The sequence below is a fragment of the Orycteropus afer genome, unplaced genomic scaffold (assembly GCF_000298275.1).
Source record: "Orycteropus afer afer isolate SDZICR_OR568_19922 unplaced genomic scaffold, OryAfe1.0 scaffold00406, whole genome shotgun sequence".
NCBI classification, from domain to species: Eukaryota; Metazoa; Chordata; class Mammalia; order Tubulidentata; family Orycteropodidae; genus Orycteropus; species Orycteropus afer.
In genome coordinates, this window is record NW_006921993.1 from 2,655,941 (window position 1) to 2,678,299 (window position 22,359).

A 22,359-nucleotide genomic window follows, 5' to 3' on the forward strand; every position below is an offset into this window, starting at 1 on the left:
TCCAGAAATGCAAACTGGATTCAGAGGACGATGTGGAACGAGGGATGTCATTACTAATATCAGATGGATCTTGGCTCAAAGCAAATAATTCCATAAAGATATTTACTTGTGTTTTATTGACTATGCAAAAGCATTTGATTGTGTGGATCATAACAAATTATGGATAACATTGAGAAGAATGGGAATTCAGAACACTTCATTGTACTCATGAGGAATCTGTACATAGACTAGGAGGCTGTCATCCAAACAGAACAAAAGGATGCTGCATAGTTTAAAATCAGGAAGGGAGTGCATCAGGGATGTATCCTTTCCCCATACTTTTTCAATCTGTATGCTGATCAAATAGTTCAAAATGAAGAAGAACATGGAATCAGGATTGGAGACTCATTAACAACCTGCGATATGCAGACTACATTAATTTGCTTGCTGAAACTGAGGATGACTTTAAGCCCTTAGTTATGAAGATTAAAGACTACACTCTGCAGCATGGATTACACCTCAATATAAAGAAAACAAAAATCCTCACAACTGGATCAATAAGCAGCATCATGATAATCAGAGAAAAGTTTGAAGTTGTCAAGGACTTCATATTACTGCATTCTACAATCAACTCCAATGGAAGCAGCAGTCAAGACATCAGATGACATATTGCATTGGGCAAATCTGCTGCAAAAGACCTTTTCAAGATATTTCCTTGAAGACTAAGGTGCACCTAACCCAAGCCATGGTATTTTCAATTGCATCATATGCATGTGAGAGCTGGACAATGAATAAGGAAGACTGAAAAAGAGTTGATGCTTTTGACTTGTGGTGTTGGTGAATATTGAGAGTACTATGGACTGCTAAAAGAACTAACAAGCCTATTCTGGCTGAAGTACAGCTGAAATGCTCCTTGAACACAGGAATGGCCAAACTTTGTCTCACTACTTTGGTCATATTGTCAGAAGGAACCATTCTCTGGAGAAATATATCATGCTTTGTAAAATGGAGGATCAGCAAAAGAGGGGAAGGCCCTTGATGGGATGGATTGACATAGTGACTGCAATGATGGGCTCAGGTATAGCAAGGATCATGAGGCTGGCACAGGACCAGGTAGTGATTCATTCTGCTGAACATAAGGTCACTGTGAGTCAGAGATGACTTGACAGCAACAACCAGAAAGATAAGATACTTTGGAATAAATCTTACTAGGAACTCAAAAGGCTGATACAAAGAAAACTACAAATCACTACTTCAAGAAACTATAAGAGATCTACATAAATGGAAGAACATTCCATGCTCTTGGATAGGAAGATTAAGCATTGTAAAAATGTCAGTCCTACCCAAAGCAATCTATTCAGTCAATGCAATTCTGATCTAGATTCCATAAACATTCTTCAGAGACATGGAAAAGCCAATCATTAATCTTATATAGAAAGGAAAGAGACCTTGGGTAAACAAAACACCACTGAAGAATAACAAAGTAAGAAGTCCTCTCACTCCCAGATCTCAAAACTTACTATACAACCACAGTTGTTAAAACAGCCTAGTAGTGGTACAATGACAGACACATAGATCATTGGAACAGAATTGAGAACCCAGAAATAGATCCATCGACCTATGGTCAGCTATCTTTGACAAAGAGCCAAAATCCATTAAATTGGGGAAGAGATAGTCTCATTTACAAATGGTGCTTGCAAAACTGAATATTCATTTGCAGAAAAATGAAATAAGCTCCATACCTCACACCATGTACAAAAACTAATTCCAAATGGTTCAAAGATTTAAATGTAAAACCTAAAACTATAAAGTTCATCCAAGAAAAAATGGGGACAATCTTAGGGACCATAATTTATGGCATAAATGAACTATTAAGTATAATACAAGATGCACAAACAGCAGAAGATAAATTAGATGATTGGGACCTTCAAAAAATTAAATTCATATGTGCATACCAAGACTTCTCCTATAGAGCAAAATGAGAACCTACAGAATGGGAAAAAAGTATTTGGCAATTATATATTGGACAAATTTCTGAAATTTATAAAGAAATCCAGCACCTCATCATCAAAAAGACAAGCAATCCAATTAAAAAATGAGCAAAATATATGAACAGACTCTTTACCAAAGAAGATATTCAGGCAGTCATTGAACACATGAAGAAATGCTCACGATCATTAGCCATTAGAGAGATGGAAATCAAAACAACCATGACATTAATAGCAAAGTTCAATAAGACAGAAAATAACAGATGCTGGTTAGGATGTGTGTGTGTGTGTGTATATATATATATATATAGGATATATACACACACATACATATATACACACACACACAAAGTCACTTCCTAGAAAACTCTATGGAGTGTACTTCTATTCTATATACATGGGTTGTCATGAGTTAGAATTAACCTCTTGATAACTTGCTATACTATTATTATTATTTATTTATTTATTTTTCAGTTTTACTTTACCAACAATGATGTCCTTTTTCTAGTGATTGGTCTTTCTGATGATATCTCCAAAGTCATCACCATCTTCACTTCTAAGGAATATTCTGGATTTATATCTTCTGAGACTGGTTGGTTTGTTCTTCTGGCCATTCACAATATATTCAATGTTCTTTGCAAACCCCACACTTTGAATGAAAAAAATTTGTTTTGTCTTCCTTTTTCACTGTCCAGCTAAAAATTTTCCTGTTTGTACTTACTAACCACTCTTTTTCTCCCCATAAACCCTTAGCAAGCATTGTTCTTTTTAATGTATCTATACTTCTGCAAAGGAGCTCTGGTGGCATAGTGCCTAAGGCACTTGACTGCTCACCAGAAGGCTGGCGGTTCAAACCCACCAGCCACTCCTCGGAAGGAAGGTTGGGCAATTCTACTTCCATAGTGATACTGCCTCGGAAATCCAAGGAGGGATCGCTATGAGTAGGGGCTGACTTGACGGCAAACAACAACATACTTCTGCAAAACAGGATATATGAAGTTAGTGATTTACTTTTACTTGTATAAACAATCAATGCTCATGGCAGTAGCAGACAAGAAATTCAACAACATACTGCATTGTGAGTATCTTGCAAAAGACTTCTTCAAAGTTTTACAAAGATGTCACATTGACAACTAAAATGTGCATGATCCAAACCATGGTCTTTCTAATTACTATATGAATGTATGTAAAAGTAGACAATGAAAAAGGAAGAGAGAAGAATAATTCATGAATTCAGATTGTGATGTTTTCAAACAATATTTAATATAAGGAATATTGTTAGAAGAATGAACAATATCAGTTTATGAAGAATTATAAGTAGTATATTCCTTAGCAGAAAGCATAGTTAAACTTTTTCTCACTTATATTGGGTATGTCATCAGAAAAGACTAGTTACTAGAAAAAGACATTACTAGAAAAAAAGCATAGACATATGTTAGACATTTCTAATATATTTGATTAGATAAAGGCACATAAGTGAAGGAAACTCTCAATTAGACGGGCTGACACATTACTCAATACAAAGGACTCAAATATATCAAGGATCATGAAGATGGTAAAGGACTTTGCATCATTTTCTTTTGTTAAACATAAGGTCACTGTGAGTTGGAGCCTACTTGACACCAACCAGCAACAATAACATATAGTGTGTTATAATGTGATTTTCAATCTAATATTACTAAATAAAATCTAACTGAATTGTAATATATTAAATATCATGAGGACTCAAAAATATGTTTATATTTCTTTTAATAATTCTTATCCTTATGTTGTTGTTAGATGCCATTAAGTCAGCTCCAACTCTTAGTGACCCTGTGCATAACAGAATGAACTCTCCCCACATGCACCATCCTCATAATCCTTGCTACACTTTAGCCCATTGTTGCAGCCATTATGTCAAGCCGTCTTGTTAAGCATCTTCTCCTTATTCACTGACCCTACACTTTAGCAGGCATGATATCATTCATCAGGGAATGGTCTCTTCTGACAACATGACCAAAGAATATGAGAAGAATATATATAAGATTAAACCTTTTTTTCCCCCTAATTTTTTGCAACAAAGAATTCCTTACTAAAAAATATCTTTATATCTTTATCAAATTATATTTCATGCCAGTCCTCCTAGGTACATTTTGTAAATTTGGAATATTAGCTGTATTATTTCAAAGAAACTTGGTTCAAAGCCTATTCAATTTCTGTATGTAGAATTAAGTTACCATTGTTGTGCTGAGACTAACAGAATACTCTGGAGGAAACTGGTGAGAGGTTAATTATCAAGTTCTCTTGAAAGTCAATACTTTTTCTTCTCCTCAGCAGTGTTTCCCACTAAGAAAGCCCCTCGTTTACTTATTGCTAGAAGATTACTATATTAGCAAGCTATTTATTTATTTATTTATTTATTTTGACCTTCTCTGAAAAGCCCCATATTCCCAATGAAATTTATTTCTTAAAAGAGAAAGTCAAATACTTTAGTAAATCACAATCAACCATGGCTATGGAGATACTTTCAACTCACAGATACATTTACATACTTAAGTATGCTGTGAATTTGGGACAAATGTAATCACCATTTGTATCAAAATAAAATGTAAGTTTTCATACTGTAAACATAATCAATCCTAATACCTTTCTCTTGAGGTGATAACCAATACTTTGAAAGACAGTATTTCAATCAAATAAAAGATTCAACAAGAAAATTCAATTAGTTTTTACAGTAGCTCCTAGTAGCTGTTCAGGTCTACTGTTTTCATTTAAATACAATATATGTAATAAGCAATAATATTCTAATTAATTTGACATAAAATAAAGAATAGATATTTTGAATGTTCTACATCATAAAGAAGAGATTATTTAAAAGAAATATAGAACTGGAATTAGATCTAATGTCGTTTATATGTTCTTTTAATCAAGACTGTTTTTTTCCCAAGAAAATTATTTGTTTTTAGGCCCAGCACTCCTCACTGTGAACAACCTTGATTTGGCTTCCCAATGTTCTTCAACAGTCCTACTGCAAGCAATTCTCTAAATATCATCTTTATGAGTCAAGTTAAACTCTGTTTTCCTTTCTATATTTGATCCCATTTCTTTTTGTTCCATGTAATTCTGAAGATGGCATCCTGATTCTGTTTCAGCACTATAAGAATAAACAAGGAAGAAAGGCTTATCTATCAATGTTGAACAATTAGGCAATGAAAACCCTACAAATAACAATGATATAATTTGTACCAATCATGAAATGCTGTAAGACAAGGCAACATTTCATTTCATTGTGCATGGGGTCATCTTGACTTGATGGAAGCTAAGAATAGTAAGTAACACTTGTTGTTTAAACCAAAAGATAGTGAACCATTATATTCAACCACTGAACAAAATACATTTTCTTCAGTATATTGAAATAATAATAATGAAAAGCCATACCTCTTTCTGATTAAAGAACACTGGAAATAAGTCCACTGCCAAAGAATTTTGGAAATTTTATAGAAGTATATGCATAGGAAGAAAACAAATATGCCTTGATTAGCTGTCAATCTTGTCAACATCTGGCCTTTTCTTGACAGGTATGAGGAAAATAATTGATTTGGCCTTTGCCTTTGGTACCTGAGATATAAAACCCTTATAATTCCTGAATAATCAGGTTGTTTTAATCTAACACTGCCATGAAAACTTTGAAAATTTGTGCAAATGAGTGAGGGCTATGCAGATTCCAACTGGTCAGCTAACATCAAGAAAGATGTATGTGATCAAATCGTCCGTACATATTAAATGATTCAATCAATCAGTACTGTGCAATGAGACCCCAATCATGATTATGTAAATAACTCAATAAAAAGTACTAATCATGGAAATGTTGTAGTCTTCCTGCTTGAATAAAAATGTCCACGCATAATAGAGAGTTATGTTTCCCTGGGAACTTGGAACTCATACTGACTACTCCCAGGCCTCTCGCTATGTGTCTCTTCATTTATGTCCTTTCTAATTATAATAAATCAGTAGCTTTCCACACTTAACAGCAACAACAATTATAATAAATCAGTAGCTGTAAGTGTAGACAACCATTGTGAATTTGGTGAGTTGTCCCAGGGAACTTTCCAACCCCAGGAGATAGTGAGAGCCAACAGGTACTGAAGTCTGTATATTTAGCCATCTAAAGGACTGTGTCCCTTTAACTTGTAGCCTCTGACCTACCTCAGGATGGCTAAGATCAGAGACAGACCCAGCTGGTCTGAAGTGGAAAGAATCTCTTGGATTTCCAATTTTACAATCAATACCCCCTGACCAAGCCCAGGTGATGATTGATGAGAGAGAAAAGGGGTTGGCAGATCAGAGGTAATGAGGCGGGAATGTAGAGTTGTAGCCAATGCTTCCTAATCTAACCCCACATGGTTAGGGACGAGAAAGAGTACTTCTTAGAGTAGCTGGTGTCTAAGACGGAGAAATGTGAAAGTGGGGTAATTTTCAGGTAATTATTGGATTCATACTGTCCCTTATAAGGCACTTAGCAAGAAAAATGTTATTTTCCCATCCTACGTCTTGCAAAAACTATTTGCTAATTATTCTACTACTATCAAAACAGTTACATTTTTTTTCTTTAACACACTAAAGCAGGTTTTTGCCACTGCTTTTCTCACCTTTATTATAAATTTTATCCCAACCTTTTCTGTTTCCTTATCACATTTCCAACCTGCATCTGTCAGTCATTCCAGCCAAAGCCACATGATTTAAGTTTTTGTTATGACAAAATCTCACTCTTCACATCAATTTTTGTATCAGTTAGCTCTTGCTATATGATCCATCATCTCAAAATTTCCTTAAAAAAAAAAAAAAGAATTATACATTAATTCTCACAATTCTACTGATAGACAGGACAAGTTTTCTGATCTGGGCAGATTCAGTGACACTGGATGATTTTAAGGGAGCTCATTCAATTGTCTGGTGAGTGGCAGGTTGGTTGGTATGGGCAAGGGGACTTCATTCATATATCTTTTGATGTACTCTGTGTTAACTAGAGCAGGGGCTACATGTCTGTAACATCCAGCAAGCTATCGAGACTTTCTCATTTAATTGAAAAATTATTCCTAGCAGCAAAATAAGTCAAGTATGTTGGAAAACAGTTCTCTAAGATTCTCTTCCACTTCTACACATCTTGGTAAATGTGCCAAAATACAAAGGTTTAGCTATTATTTTACCCAGGTTACTACTCATACATATTGATACAGTTAACAGTTTTGAAAACTAAAATAATGCATCCCAGGGATGTAATATGGAGTTCTTCCATGCACTTATTCAGATTCTTTCCTATAGATAAAATAGTTTTAATTTCTATTTTCTATGCAATTGGTGGATTCCTAAAACTCAAAATAACACAATTAACTGATCTTAGAATCCATCTGGGAGGTCTGGTAGCATAGTGGCTAAGGCACTTGACTGCTAAAGAGAAGGCTGGTGGTTCACCCCACCAGCCAATCCTCGGAAGGAAGATGGGGCTTCTACTTCCATAGTGATACTGCCTCGGAAACCCAAGGAGGGGGTCACTATGAGTCAGGTCCGACTCGATGACACATAACAACAACAAGAATCCATCTGGTGGGCCTATGACATTGGGACCCAATGGAAACCAGGATGATTATGCTGATACTCCAGCTATTTGTCATGCTGTGACTAACAAAGTGTTATATTCTCTGTCATTGGTTTGCTGTCTTTGCTCTAAGTCCTGTGGAACTGGTACAGGCTAACACAGGAGCTTGTCTAGTTATTTTTGTGAGGTTTTCCCGCTTCTATCTCTCAGCCACACTGTCAAAACTTTCCAGGTAGTGTTAAATCCTCATAAACTACCAATTAACAATTATTTTTCAAGTCTCTGCTTTATCATGTTTGCTAATATCCAATTAGCCACAGGAAGTTATAGGTCCAAAGCCAAATTAAGACAGATGATTGACTCCACTTCTGATGAGAAGAGAGATGTATTTACATCAGTTTGGAAAACATTTAAGGATTGATAAGTCCTAGAACTGTTTTAAAATCTATCACATTATCTGATGCATAGCTATTTATTCTTATTCAAATGACTCTCTCTCAAGTTAATGTCAGCTTTAGAATATTTGAAAAAATAAGTTGAAAGATGTACAGCTGAGTCACTTTGTTTAATTCAAATTTTACTGAATCTTTGCTAGTTGTTAAAATTTACTGTCTTGGAGACAGACATAGAGCAATCCGTCACAGACAGACAGACACTGTGGGAGAGAGATCCAATGGATCTACAGACTCAGAACCATAGCATTGAGGGACACCAGACTCAATTGGCACAACAAAACATAAAAATCTTGTTCCACAACCTACATTGGTGAGTAGCAATCGGGGTCTTAAAAGCTTTCAAGAGGCCATCTAAGATGCAGCTAATGGTCTCCTATTGTTGGAAGCGAAGAAGAATGCGGAATAAAAAAAGGGGGGGCATCTGGAAGTAATCAACTCTAGGAAATGATGGACCTCAAGTCCAGAGGAACTAGATGGTGCCTGGCTACCAAGGCCAACCCCTCACAAAAGGATCAGAACTGGAGATCCTGGATAGAGTGGGAGGAAATAACTGGAACAAAATCCAAAAACACAATAATGACCAGAATTACTGGTTGGATGGAGTCTAGTGGGACCCCCAATACTATGGCTCTGGGATACACTTCAAGCTTGGAATAAAATTCACTCCCAGGGGCTGGCTTTCAGCCCAATAGTAAACAAAATGTATATACAGACCACTCAACCCAGGGTAACACACCCACATACCCTATAGAGATGTATCCCTTGGAGCAGTTGACCATGGAGCATCAGAGGGGCAACATTTGCACTGAGGAAATGTAGGAAACACAGGAGTCCATAACCATTAGGGCCATGGTGGGGGAAGTTACTGAGAAGGGAGGGGAAGAGAGTGGGTCAGGGGTGGGATGGTAATTGGGGAGTGAAACCAAATGAACATGAAATATTGAATGTAAAACAAACTCTGCTCTGTAAATTTGCACCTAAAGCACACAGACACACACAAACACACACAAAAAAATTACTGTCTTAACTTTCTTAATTTGTACTATAGATTTTATGTCCCTTAATTTCCACTTTGAGCCATGAAATAATTTCTGATTTAATTTATTTGTCATAAAATCTGGCAATGGGCTTCAATAACTAGCCAAACTAAAGTGATATTTAGATTCTTTCCAATTACTTCTCCTAGTAATTCCCAATCAGTAGCAACATGAGATTCTTGTAAGTTAACACACATTACAGTTTTCCCTAGTCCTTTGCCACTCAAAAACATGGATCTACATTTTTTCAAATGTATTATTTTTCATAGCTGCAAAGCAATCATTAAGCAGATTATGGCCTATATTTTGTTTTCCATCATCCAAATTTGATTTAATATTTCTATTAACCTAGAAGTAAAAGCTGCAATGAAGAAATTGGTGAAGAACAGGCTCCAGGAATTGATGGAATACCCACTGAGATATTTTAACAAATGAATGCTGCACTGGAGGCACTCACTCGGTTATGCCAAGAGATTTGGAGGACAGTTACTTGGCCAACTGACTGGAAGAGGTCCATATTTGTACCCATTCCAAAGAAAGATGATCTCACAGTCTGTGGAAATTATCAAACGATATCATTAATATTGCACACAAATAAGATCTTACTGAAAATAATTCAAAAACAGTTGTAGCAGTATATTGACAGGAGATGCAAGCTGGATTCAGAAGAGGACGTGGAACAAGGGATATCATAGCTGCTGTCAGATGGATCTTGACTTAAGGCAAAAAAATACCAAAAAGATGTTTACTTGTGCTTTATTGACTATGCAAAGGCATTTGATTGTGTTGATCATGACAAATTATGGATAACCTTGAGAAGAATGGGAATTCCCAAACACTTGATTGTACTGAAGAGCAACCTGTACTTTGACCAGGAGGCTGTTGTTCAAATGGAACAAGGGAACACTACATGGTTTAAAATCAGGAAGGGAGTGCATCATGGTTTTATCCTTTCCCCATACTTATTCAATCTATATACTGAACAACTAATCCGAGAAGCTGGACTATATGAAGTGAAATATGGCATCAGGATTGGAGGAAGAATCATTAACAACGTGAGATATGCTGATGATACAACACATGCATATGAGACAAGTGAAAATACTATGGCTGTGTCAGGCTCACTTTAGTCCCCAAAGAGATATCTTCAGTCTTCAGCACTTGAAAAAGGTTCTTTGCACCCAATTTTCCCAGTGTTATATGTCATCTGATATCCTGACTGTTGCTTCCATTGGCATCAATTTTAGAACCAAGCAATGCGAAGTGTTTGTCAACTTCAATCTTTTCTCCATTTATCATGATGCTGCTTATAGGTTCAATTGTGAGGATTTTTGTTTTCTTTTTGAGATGTAATCCATACTGCAGACTCTATTCTTCAAACTTTATCAATAAGTGCTTTCAGTCATCCTCACTTTCAGCAAGCAAAGTTGTTTAATCAACTTATCACAGGTTGTTTATGATTTCTTCCTCCAATCCTGATGCCATGTTCTTCTTCATATAGTCCAGTTTTTTGGATTATTTGCTCAGCATATTGATTGAATAAATATGGTGAAATGATATAACCATGACACATGCCCTTCTTGATTTTAAACGATGAAGTGTCCCCTTGGTCTGTTTGAATGACAGCTTACTGGTATGTACAGGCTCCTCATGAGTACAATGAAGTATTCTGGAATTCTCATTCTTCTCAATTTTATCCACAATTTGTTACTATCCACACAATCAAATTCTTTTGCATAGTCAATAAAACACAAGTAAATATCTTTCTTGTATTCTTTTCTTTGAGCCAAGATCCATCTGACATCAGCAATGATATCCCTTGTTCCACATCCTCTTCTGAAACCAGCTTGCATTTCTGGAGGCTTTCTGTCTATATACTGCTGCAATCTTCTTTGAAATATCCACAGTAAAATTTTATATGAATGTGATATTAATGTTCAATAATTTCCACGTTCTGTAGGATCACCTTTCTTTGGAATGGATACAAATATGGATCTCTTCCCATCAGTTGGCCAGATAGCTGTCTTCCAAATCTCTTGGCATAGCCGAGTAAGAGCCCCTAGTGCAGCATTCGTTTGTTGAAATATCTCATTGGGTACTCCATCAATTCCTGGAGCCTTATTCTTTGCCAATTCCTTCAGTGCAGCTTCAACTTCTTCCTTGAGTACTATTGGTTCTTGATCATATGGCACCTCCTGAAATGGATGATGATTGACCTGTTCTTTTTGTTACAGGGAGTCTTTGTATTCCTTCCATCTTCTTTTGGTGCTTCCTGCCTCATTCAATATTTTTCCTTTAGAATCTTTCAATATTGCAACTTGAGGCTTAATTTTTTCCTCAATTCTTTCAGCTTGAGAAATGTCAAGTGTGTTCTTCCCTTTTGGCTTTCTAACTCTAGGTCTTTGTACATTTCATTAGAAAAATTGGCTTTGTCTGCTCCAGCTGCTCCTTGAAATCTTCTGTTCAGTTCTTTTATCTTGTCATTTCTTCCTTTTGCTTTAGCTACTTTTCACTTTAGGCCAAGTTTCAGAGTCTCTTCTGACATCCGTTTTGGTCTTTTCTTTCTTTCTCATATTTTTAATGACCTCTTGCTTTCTTCATGTATGATGTTATTGATGTCATATCACAATTCTTCTGGTTTTCAGTCATTGGTATTGCAGTGTAGTAAATTACTTAGTGTGCCTTTTCTACCCATAAGTCTTTGTAAACTCCAAGGAGCGATTTGCTGTGAGCAACTGAGGATCTACTGATTGCTAAAATTGTCCACCTGGAGTATTCCTGTTGGGAGTGGCACAAAGCAACAGTTCTGGGAGGTTCCCACTCTCTCTCAGGTGCTTAGAGATCTGATGCTATGATTGGCTAGTTTGACCACTCTGCCGGGCTGAAAAGGAGGCTCCTAGAGGCAGAACTCTCTCTGCCTGCTGGTTGAGGAAGATGTGCTGCTGAAAGAGATATGTGCTCCTGCAAGAGACATGCGCTGCTGGGAAAGAGACGCAAGAGACATGCATTGCTGAGTGAGACACCAAAGGGCATGCACTGCTGGGAAAGAGACTGTGAGAGACTGTTGGCTGAGGGATGGTGGGCTGGAAGAGAGACTGAGTGTTTTTCCTGAACTTGAATAGTAGCCTGGTGCTTCCCTAATAAATCCCATAACCTGTGAATTCTGTGTGGCCACTACAGTGAATTATCAAACCCAGGAGAGAGGTGGTGGATGCTTTGGCAGGAACAGGTGGTGAGAGGGCTAGAGGGAGGCAGCATGTCTGGCCTTGCAGGAATAGGACTTGGGTTATTAATAGTGATTCTGTCTTCCTCTTGTGTGGTTAGAGGAGGTCAGAAGATGTGGCCTCCATATCTTTTTTTGAAGATGGTCAGTGCATCAAATCTATTCTTTAGATGGTCTCTAAATTCGGGAGGGATATATTCAAGGTCATATGTTGGCTCTTTTGGACTTGTTTTAATTGTCCTTAGCTTTAAGTTGAACTTGCATATGAGCTGTTGATGGTCTGTTTCACAATCAGCTATTGGCCTTGTTTTGGCAGAAGATATTGAGCTTTTCCATCACCTTTTGCCACAGATGTAGTCAATACAATTCCTGTATACTCCATCTGGCAAAGTCCATGTGTATAGTCGCTGTTTGTATTGTTCAAAAAAGGTATTTGCAATAAATAAGCCATCGGCTTGCAAAATTCTATCATGAGATCTCCAGCATTATTTCTGTCACCAAGGCCAAATTTTCCAACTACAAGTGATTCTTCTTCATCTTCAACTTTTGCATTCCACTCGTCAGTGATAATTAACATATCTTGATTGCACGTTTGGTCAATTTCAGACTGCAGAAGTTGATAAAGATCTTTAATTTCCTCGTCTTTGGCTTTGGTGTTTAGTGTAAATTTGAATAATAGTAGTATGAATGGGTCTTCCTTGTAAGCATATGTATATTATCCTATCACCGACAGCATTGTACTTCAGGACAGATCTTGAAATATTCTTTGTGATGATGACTGCCAAGCCATTTGTCTTCAAATTGTTATTTGTGGCATAATAGATCATATGGTTGCCTGATTCAGAATGAAAAAACCTGTCCACTTCAGCTCACTAATGCCTAGTATATGAATCTTTATGTATTCCATTTCATTTTTGACAACTTCCAATTTTCCTACATTCATACTTCAGATATTTCATGTTCTGATTATTAATGGATATTTCCAGCTGTTTCTCCTCAATTTGAGTCATGCCCTGTCAGCACTTGGAGGTCCCGAAAGATTTACTTTATTCATATTATTAAGGTTGGTTCTACTCTGATGAGGCAGTTCTTTCTCAGTCCTATTTTGGGTGCCTTCCAACCCAAGATCTCGTCTTCCTGCACTGTGTCAGACAATGTTTCCGGGCTATCCATAAAGTTGCCCAGTAATATATCAGATAGTGTTTCTCTGCTATTTATAAGATTTTCCCTGGCCAATTTTGAAAAATGGATGGCTCCTTCCTTCTTCCTAGTCTGTCTCGGTCTGTAAGCAATGTTGAAACTTGTGCACCATGTGAAACACTGGTGGCACAGCCTCAAGCCCCAAAGCAACATGCAAACCCCACAGGATGACAAACTGACAGAAAAGTTTGTCTCCCTTAGCTTTTGGAAACCTCTCCACCCTCCCCTTACCTAATTCCTACCTGGATCCTGCTGCTTTGTGGTCCTCGGCACTCCCTCCCTTTCCTGCCTCTGGGATGATGAGTCCTGCCTCCCGCCCCTTACCTGGATCCTGCCACTTTTTGTGGTCCCCAGAACTCCTACCCTTTCCTGTCTCTGGAACTAGGTCCTGCCTCCCGCCAAATTTTTGTCATAGTGCCATATTAATAACCCAACATTTTTATGTATTAAATGCACATTTCCTTTTATTTATTTGCATTTTCAAAATTCCAATATAACTCTGTTATTGTACTATTGTTCAGTGCCATTGAGTCCATTATGATTCATAACAACCCTATGTACATCAAAAATGAAACACTGCCCAGTCCTGCCTCACCCCTCCAACCATTGCTATATTTGAAGCCCATTGAGATACTGTGTCAACCCATTTTGTTAAAGGTCTCCCTCTTTTTCCTAATCCTGTATTTCACCAAGCATGATATCCTTTGCCAGGCACTGGTGTCTCCTAATAACATTACCAAATACAAGAGATAACATCTCACCACCATCATGTCTAAGGAGTATTTTGGATGAACTTCTTCCAAGATATATTTTTTCATTATTCTGACAGTCCATGGTACATTCAGTATTCTGCACCAATACCATAATTCAAATATACCAATTATTCTTCCATCTTCCTTATTCATTGTCCAGTTTTCACATGCGTATGAAACAATTGAAAATAACATTGCCTGGAACAGACACACCATAGTCCTCAAAGTGACATGTTTGCTTTTTAATACTTTAAACAGTTCTTTTGGAAAAAAAATAGGCCAATGCAGTGCAATATTTTATTTCTTGACTGCTGCTTCCATGGGCATTGATTGTGGATATAATAAAATGAAGTCCTTGACAATTTCAATCTTTTCTCTTTTCATCATGATGTTGCTTAAGGGCCCAGTTGTGAGGATATTTGCTTACTTTTTGTTGAGGTGTTTGTTGTTATTATTGTTAGGTGCTTTCAAGTTGGCTCCAACTCATAGCAACCCTATGTACAAGAGAAAGAAACACTGTCCACTCCTGCACCATCCTCACAATCCTTGCTGTGCTTGAGCCCATCATTGCAGCCACTGTGTCAATCCACCTCACTGAGGGTGTCCCCCTTATTCTCTGACCCTCTACTTTATCAAGCATGATATCCTTCTCCAGAGAATGTCCTCTTCTGAAAACATGACCAAAGTATGTAAGATGAAGTCTGGCCATTCTTGCTTCTAAGGAGCATTCTGGCAGCAATTTTTCCAGGACAGAATTTTTGTTGTTGTTCTTTTAACATTCATGATATTCATAGTATTTCACCATGGTATGCCACCAGTATTTTGTATACCATCAGGGTCACCAGGAGCCATCCACTTCTGAAAAAATAAAAGCACTTTAAACTTCATATTGAGGTGTAATCCACACTAACATCATTGATCTTCATCAGTAAATGTTTCAAGCCCTCATCCCATTTAACAACCAAGGTTTTGTAATCGGCATATCACAGGTTGATGATTAGTCTCCCTCTAATCCTGATGCTTCAATATTTTTCATGTAATCTACCTGGTATCTTGGATTATTTTCTCAACATACAGATTGAAGAAGTATGGAGAGAGGATATAACCTAGACACACACCTTTCCTGATTTTAAAGTATGCAATGTGACTTTGCTCAGTTTGAAGAATATACCCCTAACATCTATTAAAGTGAGTATCAATGTAGTGTTATTGTTGTTAGGTGCCATTGAATTGTTTCCAAATCATAGCAACACTATGTACAACAGAAGGAAATACTGTCTGGTCATGCACCATCCCCACAATCCTTACTGTACTTGGGTGTATCATCACAGCCACTATGTCAATCAACCTCTTTAAGGATCTTCTTTTTCACTGACCCTTCACATTATCAAGTATGGTATCATTCACAAGGAAATGGTTCCATCTGACAACATGACCAAAATAGGTGAGATGAAGTCTGTTAATTCTCTCTTCCAAGGAGTATTCTGGTTGCACTTCTTCCAGGAAAAATTTGTTTATTCTTCTGGAATTCCAAGGTATTTTCAGTATTTTTCACCTACACCATAATTCAAATGTCAACTCTTCTTTGGTCTTCTTTTCATTGTTCGTCTTTCACATGCAATGAGGGGATTGAATGTACCATGGCTTGGGTTAGGAATTATCTTCAGCAAAATTTTATTTATGTGTAATATTAATGATATTATTGAATAAATTCCATATTCTGTTAGATCACCTTTCTTTGGAATTAGCTCAATTATGCACCTCTTCTATTCAGTTGTCCAGGTAGCCATCTTCCAAATTACCTGGTGTAGATCAGTAAGTGCCTACAGTGCTGCTTCGGTTGTTGAAACATCACAGTGGGTGTTCCGTTGATTCCTATAGCCTTGTTTTTCACCAATTCTCAGTTAATCATACACTTCTTCCTTCAAGACCATTGGGCCTTGATGGTATTCTGCCTACTAAAATAGTTAAATATAGACCAATTATTTTTTGGTACACTGACTCTGTGTATTCCTTTCATCTTCTTTTCATGCGTCCTGCATCATTCAATGTTTTGTCCCTAAAAAATCCTTCAATATTGCAACTCGAGGCTTGATTTTTTTCTTCAGTTCTTTCAGCTTGGAAAATGCCAAGCATATTCTTACCTTTTTATTATCTACCTCTGGTCTTTGTACATTTATATTTTGTAAATTTATTTATCTTTAGTGGTTGATACCTAAATTTAAATAATAGTACTATTAACTAGTCTTCCTTGTAGGTGTATGGATATTTTCCTATCACTGACAGCATTATACTTCAGGATATATCTAGAAATATTATTTCAATGATGAATGTGACACCATTCGTCTTCAACTTGTTATTCCCAGTATAGAAGACCATGTCCTTCTCTGATTAAAAATGACCCATATCAGTCCATTTCACCTCACTCATCCCTATGCTTCTGATCTTTATGCATTCCATTTCTTTTTTGACAACTTCTAATTTTCCTAGATTCATATGTCATACTTTCCACCTTCCAATTATTAATGGGTGGATGTTGCAATTAAATTCAAATTTTATCTCAACCATAATTTTGTGGATAAATTCTAAGTGAATTAAAAATATTGATAAATATTAATCCTTGCTTTTATACACTTGATGGAAGGAACATGTCAGATAAAACATAAATAATAGCTTAGTCTCAATGATGAAAAGTTGAACTTAAAATAAATTTGTAATATCTCTGTAAACCTATCAGACACACCTTGGAAAGAAGACTAGGCAATCTATTTCCCTAGAGATACCACCTCAGAAACCCAGGGAGAGGTTTCTATGATTTGGAACCAACTCAATAGCAGTGAGTTTGGTTTTGATTTATCTCTATATCTAAAATACAAGGAAATAATCAGAATATTGATTGGAAAAGGATAAGATAGAGCATTATCGTACATGTAAATTAAGCAAGCACAATCCTCCTAACAATTGACTACTAAAGGAAGAAAACAGTCTGAGTATCCAGGGATTATTCTGAAAGCTACAGAGAGGAAAGAGGGAAAGAGAATGCAGATACAGGTAGATATTTATGACCATCATTACAGCTACTGTGAGTGACTGAGTGAATGGTAATGCTTCCCTCACTCCTTAGATAAGTGTGGCCCCTGATCATGCCAAACAAATTTGATTTTTTTTTTATATTGTTAATTTCTGTGTTTTCTGATTACATCTCTGTATACATTTTGTTTCCAAATATTCTTAGTTTTCAAACACAAATGGATCATTGTTTGTTCATCAGAAATTTTTTTATATTGTTAATTTCTGTGTTTTCTGATTACATCTTTGTATATATTTTCTGTTTCCAAACATTCTTAGTTTTCAAACACAAATGGATCATTGTTTGTTCATCAGAAATTTAGCATCCTTTATCCTTCTGCAGCCACATTCTCATCTTCATATTTTTTGCAAAATAGATTAAGTAGCTTGAAAACAAAATGGAAGAGTTTTTGTGACATGTATATATAATGATGGTATTTTTAATGAAAGCATGTCACATATCAGATGATAAAGTTTATATGGTGTATGAACTCCCAGAAAGAAGCATTTGAAAAACTTGAAATAAGTGAATATTGGGCTCAGGAATTCTATGCTTACAATTATTAAACATTATGCAATTTTATAAATATGACTTCCAAATCTTTCAGAAACTACTTTGCACATATTCTCTTTTTCTAAAATTCAAAGTATTAGAAATTCACTAATATTACCTAATTGATCATTTTGAATCATTGGTATTCACAAGCAAATTCCTAAATTTTAGGGTGCTTGAACTTAATTTAAATGTGTTATTTATTTGATCAAATAATGACTCCTATATTTAGCATGTTGCTAGATTTTTAGGAAATATTTACATAATAAAACACAATATGGTTATTACAGAGCTTTTGAAAACCTAATGGCTTGAGAGAGTATATGTAAAAAGTAAACATTCAGTGTTCCTACTTTAATATGTAGCTAAATGTGGTAATATACAATTGTGCATAGAAATAGAAAAAGGGGCTGATCCTAGTGGCTTGAAACTGTCTCATTTGTATCAATAAACAGACATGTGTTCCACCAAATTACATCTCTCCCATTGTTTTCTTCTTACTCACTAATAACATTACAGGGAAAGAACAGAGCTATTAAAAGATAAAGAGTGAATGTGACATAAGAGACTAGAAAACTTTGGTACTATATATATATATATATATATTTGTTGTTATGTGCCGTCAATATATATATATATATATATATATATATATATATATATATATAAATATAACTTGTGACTCCATTTTTGAGCTGTGTAAGTTTTGCCTGGTTCTTCACTTCCCAGAAGTAAGTTTGTTCCTTGTAAATATTTTTGCCTGTTTCCTTTGAAATGAATTCATGTTTTACTAATCCAGCATTTCTTACTGCATGGAACTCTTTGTTCTACAATGTTGATTCAAATATCAAATTGTTAATGCAGATGCAATTCATTGGAGTCTTTTGATGCTGAATTTCATAAAGTAACAGACATGTTTGATGTACATGGTGCATAGTAACAATCTGCTTCATTCATTTTGTAATTACCATCTGTTTGCACTGATGTGATAGAATCTGCTACTGTCATATAAATTACACCTAGGGGAGGCTTACAATAACCAGTACTGTAAGTAGTAGATCTCTATTAGTGACATATAATATTGTGCACATATGCAAGGTGGCTTTTTAGTGTTGGATGCTGTCACAATGGAACATTGCAAATATTCCAGATGGAAATTATGCTTAATATTAATCACTCAAAGCATTTTTCTGTTTAAACCTTGTCTAATTTTGTTGTTTTATGTATTCCATGTAGAAGTAAATGAAGCATTAATTCACTCACTGCCATCAAGTTGGATCCAACTCATAGCGACCCCTCTTTGTGTTCCCAAGGCAATATCACCACAGAAGTAGATTCCCCAATCTTCCTTCCGAAGAGTGGCTGGTGGTTATGAACTGCCAACCTTCTGGTTAGCAGTCAAATGCCTTAGGCACTGCACAACCAGAGCTCCTCCCAAATGAAGCATTACCAGATCCAAAATATCAGGTGTGAAAAATTCTCATTCATTTAATGAATATTTGTGTGTTGTTAAGTAGCTGTCAAGTCTTGATTTATGCACTGAGGAGATAAAGATGACGATATTAATCCCTTAATTTCAAGGAGTTGGTGTCTTTGTAGAGTGTTAAGGACGAGTACGTAAGTTATTTATGTATTTATGGGTAGAAAACAAAGGAAAATTCATTCTTAATTGGGCTGTAGTCAGATATATCTTAAACTGGTTGATAAATGAAATGAGTCCTGAATCTAGTTTTAGGGAATATTTGAAGTTCTGTAAAAAAGAACAATTGAGAAAGTAGAATTAAGCGTGGATTTTAGAGAGAAGTGAGGGTAAAAAATTAACTGAGACTACAGTACCATAGTGGCTAAGTCACTTGCCTGCTAACCAGACGGCTGGTGGTTCAAACCCACCAGCCACTCCTCGGAAGGAAGTTTGGGCAATCCTACTTCCGTAGTGATACTGCCTCGAAAACCCAAGGAGGGGTCGCTATGACTCGGGGCCGACTCGACGGCACATAACAACAACAACAACAACAACAACAGATCCTTTATTATCATCAGGTAGAACAGAGGCTCTCCTTAGTCAAGACAATTTCAGACTTGTCAGGTTGATGCCAGATTCTAGATTGTCACAAAAAATGTCCATAGAAACATTTGTAATTAAAAACAGTGAAATGTTAAGAGATTTGGAATTTGGGGAAGGGAAGTAATTTTGGATCTGAAGAGAGAACAGAGAAGAACCAAAATCCTTCAATATAATGATTTTGTTCTAAGTAATGAGTTATAGAAGATTGTGTCTAAGTATTACATGATTCAGCTTTCATGCATTTTGTATGATAACAGTACATATTTCATGCAATTTAATGTGAGATATCTGAAGCCAGACTTAAAAATTATAGGTAAAACAAACGTGAAATTTAAGAAAAAAGTCACTACAGTCATTTTAATAGTTACAATACAGCAACACAGACACCATGTAAATTTTTTTTTATAAACTGGAGATTTATAAGAAATACTTTTTGCACTGAAAGTTTTTCTTTTCATTTGTTGGTTTGTTTTAAAATTTTAAGTATGTAATGACTGAGGCCTTCTTTTCAGATATTGTGCCTTTAGCTTTTCAAATTCTGTCATTTTGTAGTTATTCAACAGTTCCAGAAAGTCAAATTAAGTTTTATTACCAGTAGGATAAGGAAGATTGCACTGGTAATATTTTCTAAATAACAAAATCTAAGCTTTAGGCAATTTATATCCACAAACCTATGATTATTCATCATACAACAGAACTGAACATAAAAAATAATTCTATAATTTTCACAGACAGTATTCTAGTGTGGAAAAATAAATGAAAATAAAAAGGCCAATGTTCTGCCTTTTAAAAAGAAGATGGTTGTACAACTTGAGTGCCTACAAGATGGTCAGTACTATATTTGTTTAAAGCATTTATATTTCTGATAAGAAACATATTTTAAATCTTCTAGAATCCAGATTTCTTAGATCCATTACTTTGGGGTGACCCACTCAGGTGATTTTTCCATAGATCTCCTTTGAACCCTGCCCTGAAGAAAGTGATTTCTAAAAGTCACCTTGAGTCTAGGTGAACTAGTAAGACCATTTTTTTCCTTGGACATCATACTCTCTTGAAGAATTCAGTCATTTTCAAGAAACGGAAAGTCCAAAGTTCAGAGTAGGAGCTATATTTTAGGGTAAATCAATAATTATTGTAATGTGATGTTCTTCAATATAATGCTGTATAAAATCCTTGCTGAACACAAATTGTTTATCAAATCCGTTTCAACCGTTTTTCCATGACAATGTCTGTAAGTATTGGTAAAGAGTCTTTAGAGATTCTCTTATATAGGGACAATTCTTGACTCTCTAGTTGAAATGTTACCCCAATTTGCAAATCAGATATTAAATAAACTTCAATCAGTTTCTGTTATAGACTTAACATATTTTTTGTTTTAACTGTGGACTGCAAGCTATCAAAAAACTTAATGATTTAAAACAACAACCATATTACCATATCTTACAGTTGTATGAGTCAGTAGTCTGAGGCTCAGGTAGGGCTCAGTTTGAAAATTATTCAGCTTTATTTAATGTTAATAGGTATAACTTGGTTATTAAAAAAAAAAAAAAAAAAAAAAGAGGAAAAAAAAACCTCACTGGCATCAAGTCGATTCCAACTCATAATGATCCACATTGGGTTTCTGAGGCAGTAGATCTTTATGGAAGTAAATTGCACAGGCTTTCACAGAGTAGTTGGTGGGTTTGAACCACCAACTTTTTGGTTAGCAGTCAAATGCCTTAGGCACTTCACCACCAGAGCTCCTTAGTTATAATCAGCAAAAATCTTAACTGGCCAAGAGTTTCTGATGGCTTCATTCACAAGTCTGATACTTTATTGTATCAGCTGGCATGCTGGAATCAGCTAGGCCCATTTATCCATCCATGTAATCTCAGACATCTCACTTGGTCTCTGCAGGTAGGTTGCTGGGATTCTTGGCAACTAAGGTCTCCAAGGAACACCAATGCAGAAGAAGGCATAGTTCCTAAAAGCTGGGCTAGGAATTGTGTTATAGCTTCATTTCTGCTGCACTCTACAAATCAAACAAGTTAAAGCCAGGTTGAAGGGGATAGAAATGAAATACATTTTAAAAGAAGGAATTTTAAAGAATTTGTGGCCATTTTTAAAATGACATAGCTTTGCATTTTCCCACGTTTTCTGCATATTTCATTTCCTCCCATGACTTCTAATGTTTCATTGTAATAGACTTTCTTTTCTTATTCCAGAGTCTCACATGTAAATCAAATCTAGATGTGGATGAAGTTTTCCTAGTGTGGTCTCATGAGTATGGTTTCATTCAATATAAAGTCTTGTGCACTAAACAATCAAGTTACCTACCTCCCATACAACTGACATAAAAATGGTGAGTCAGTCACAGAATAAATTCAATAAACACTTCTCTTTAAAAAGCAGTGAAAGAAAAAGGATCAATGCAGGAGTTCCTGGGTAGAATGGAAGAATTATGTCCATAAAAGAATAAAAACA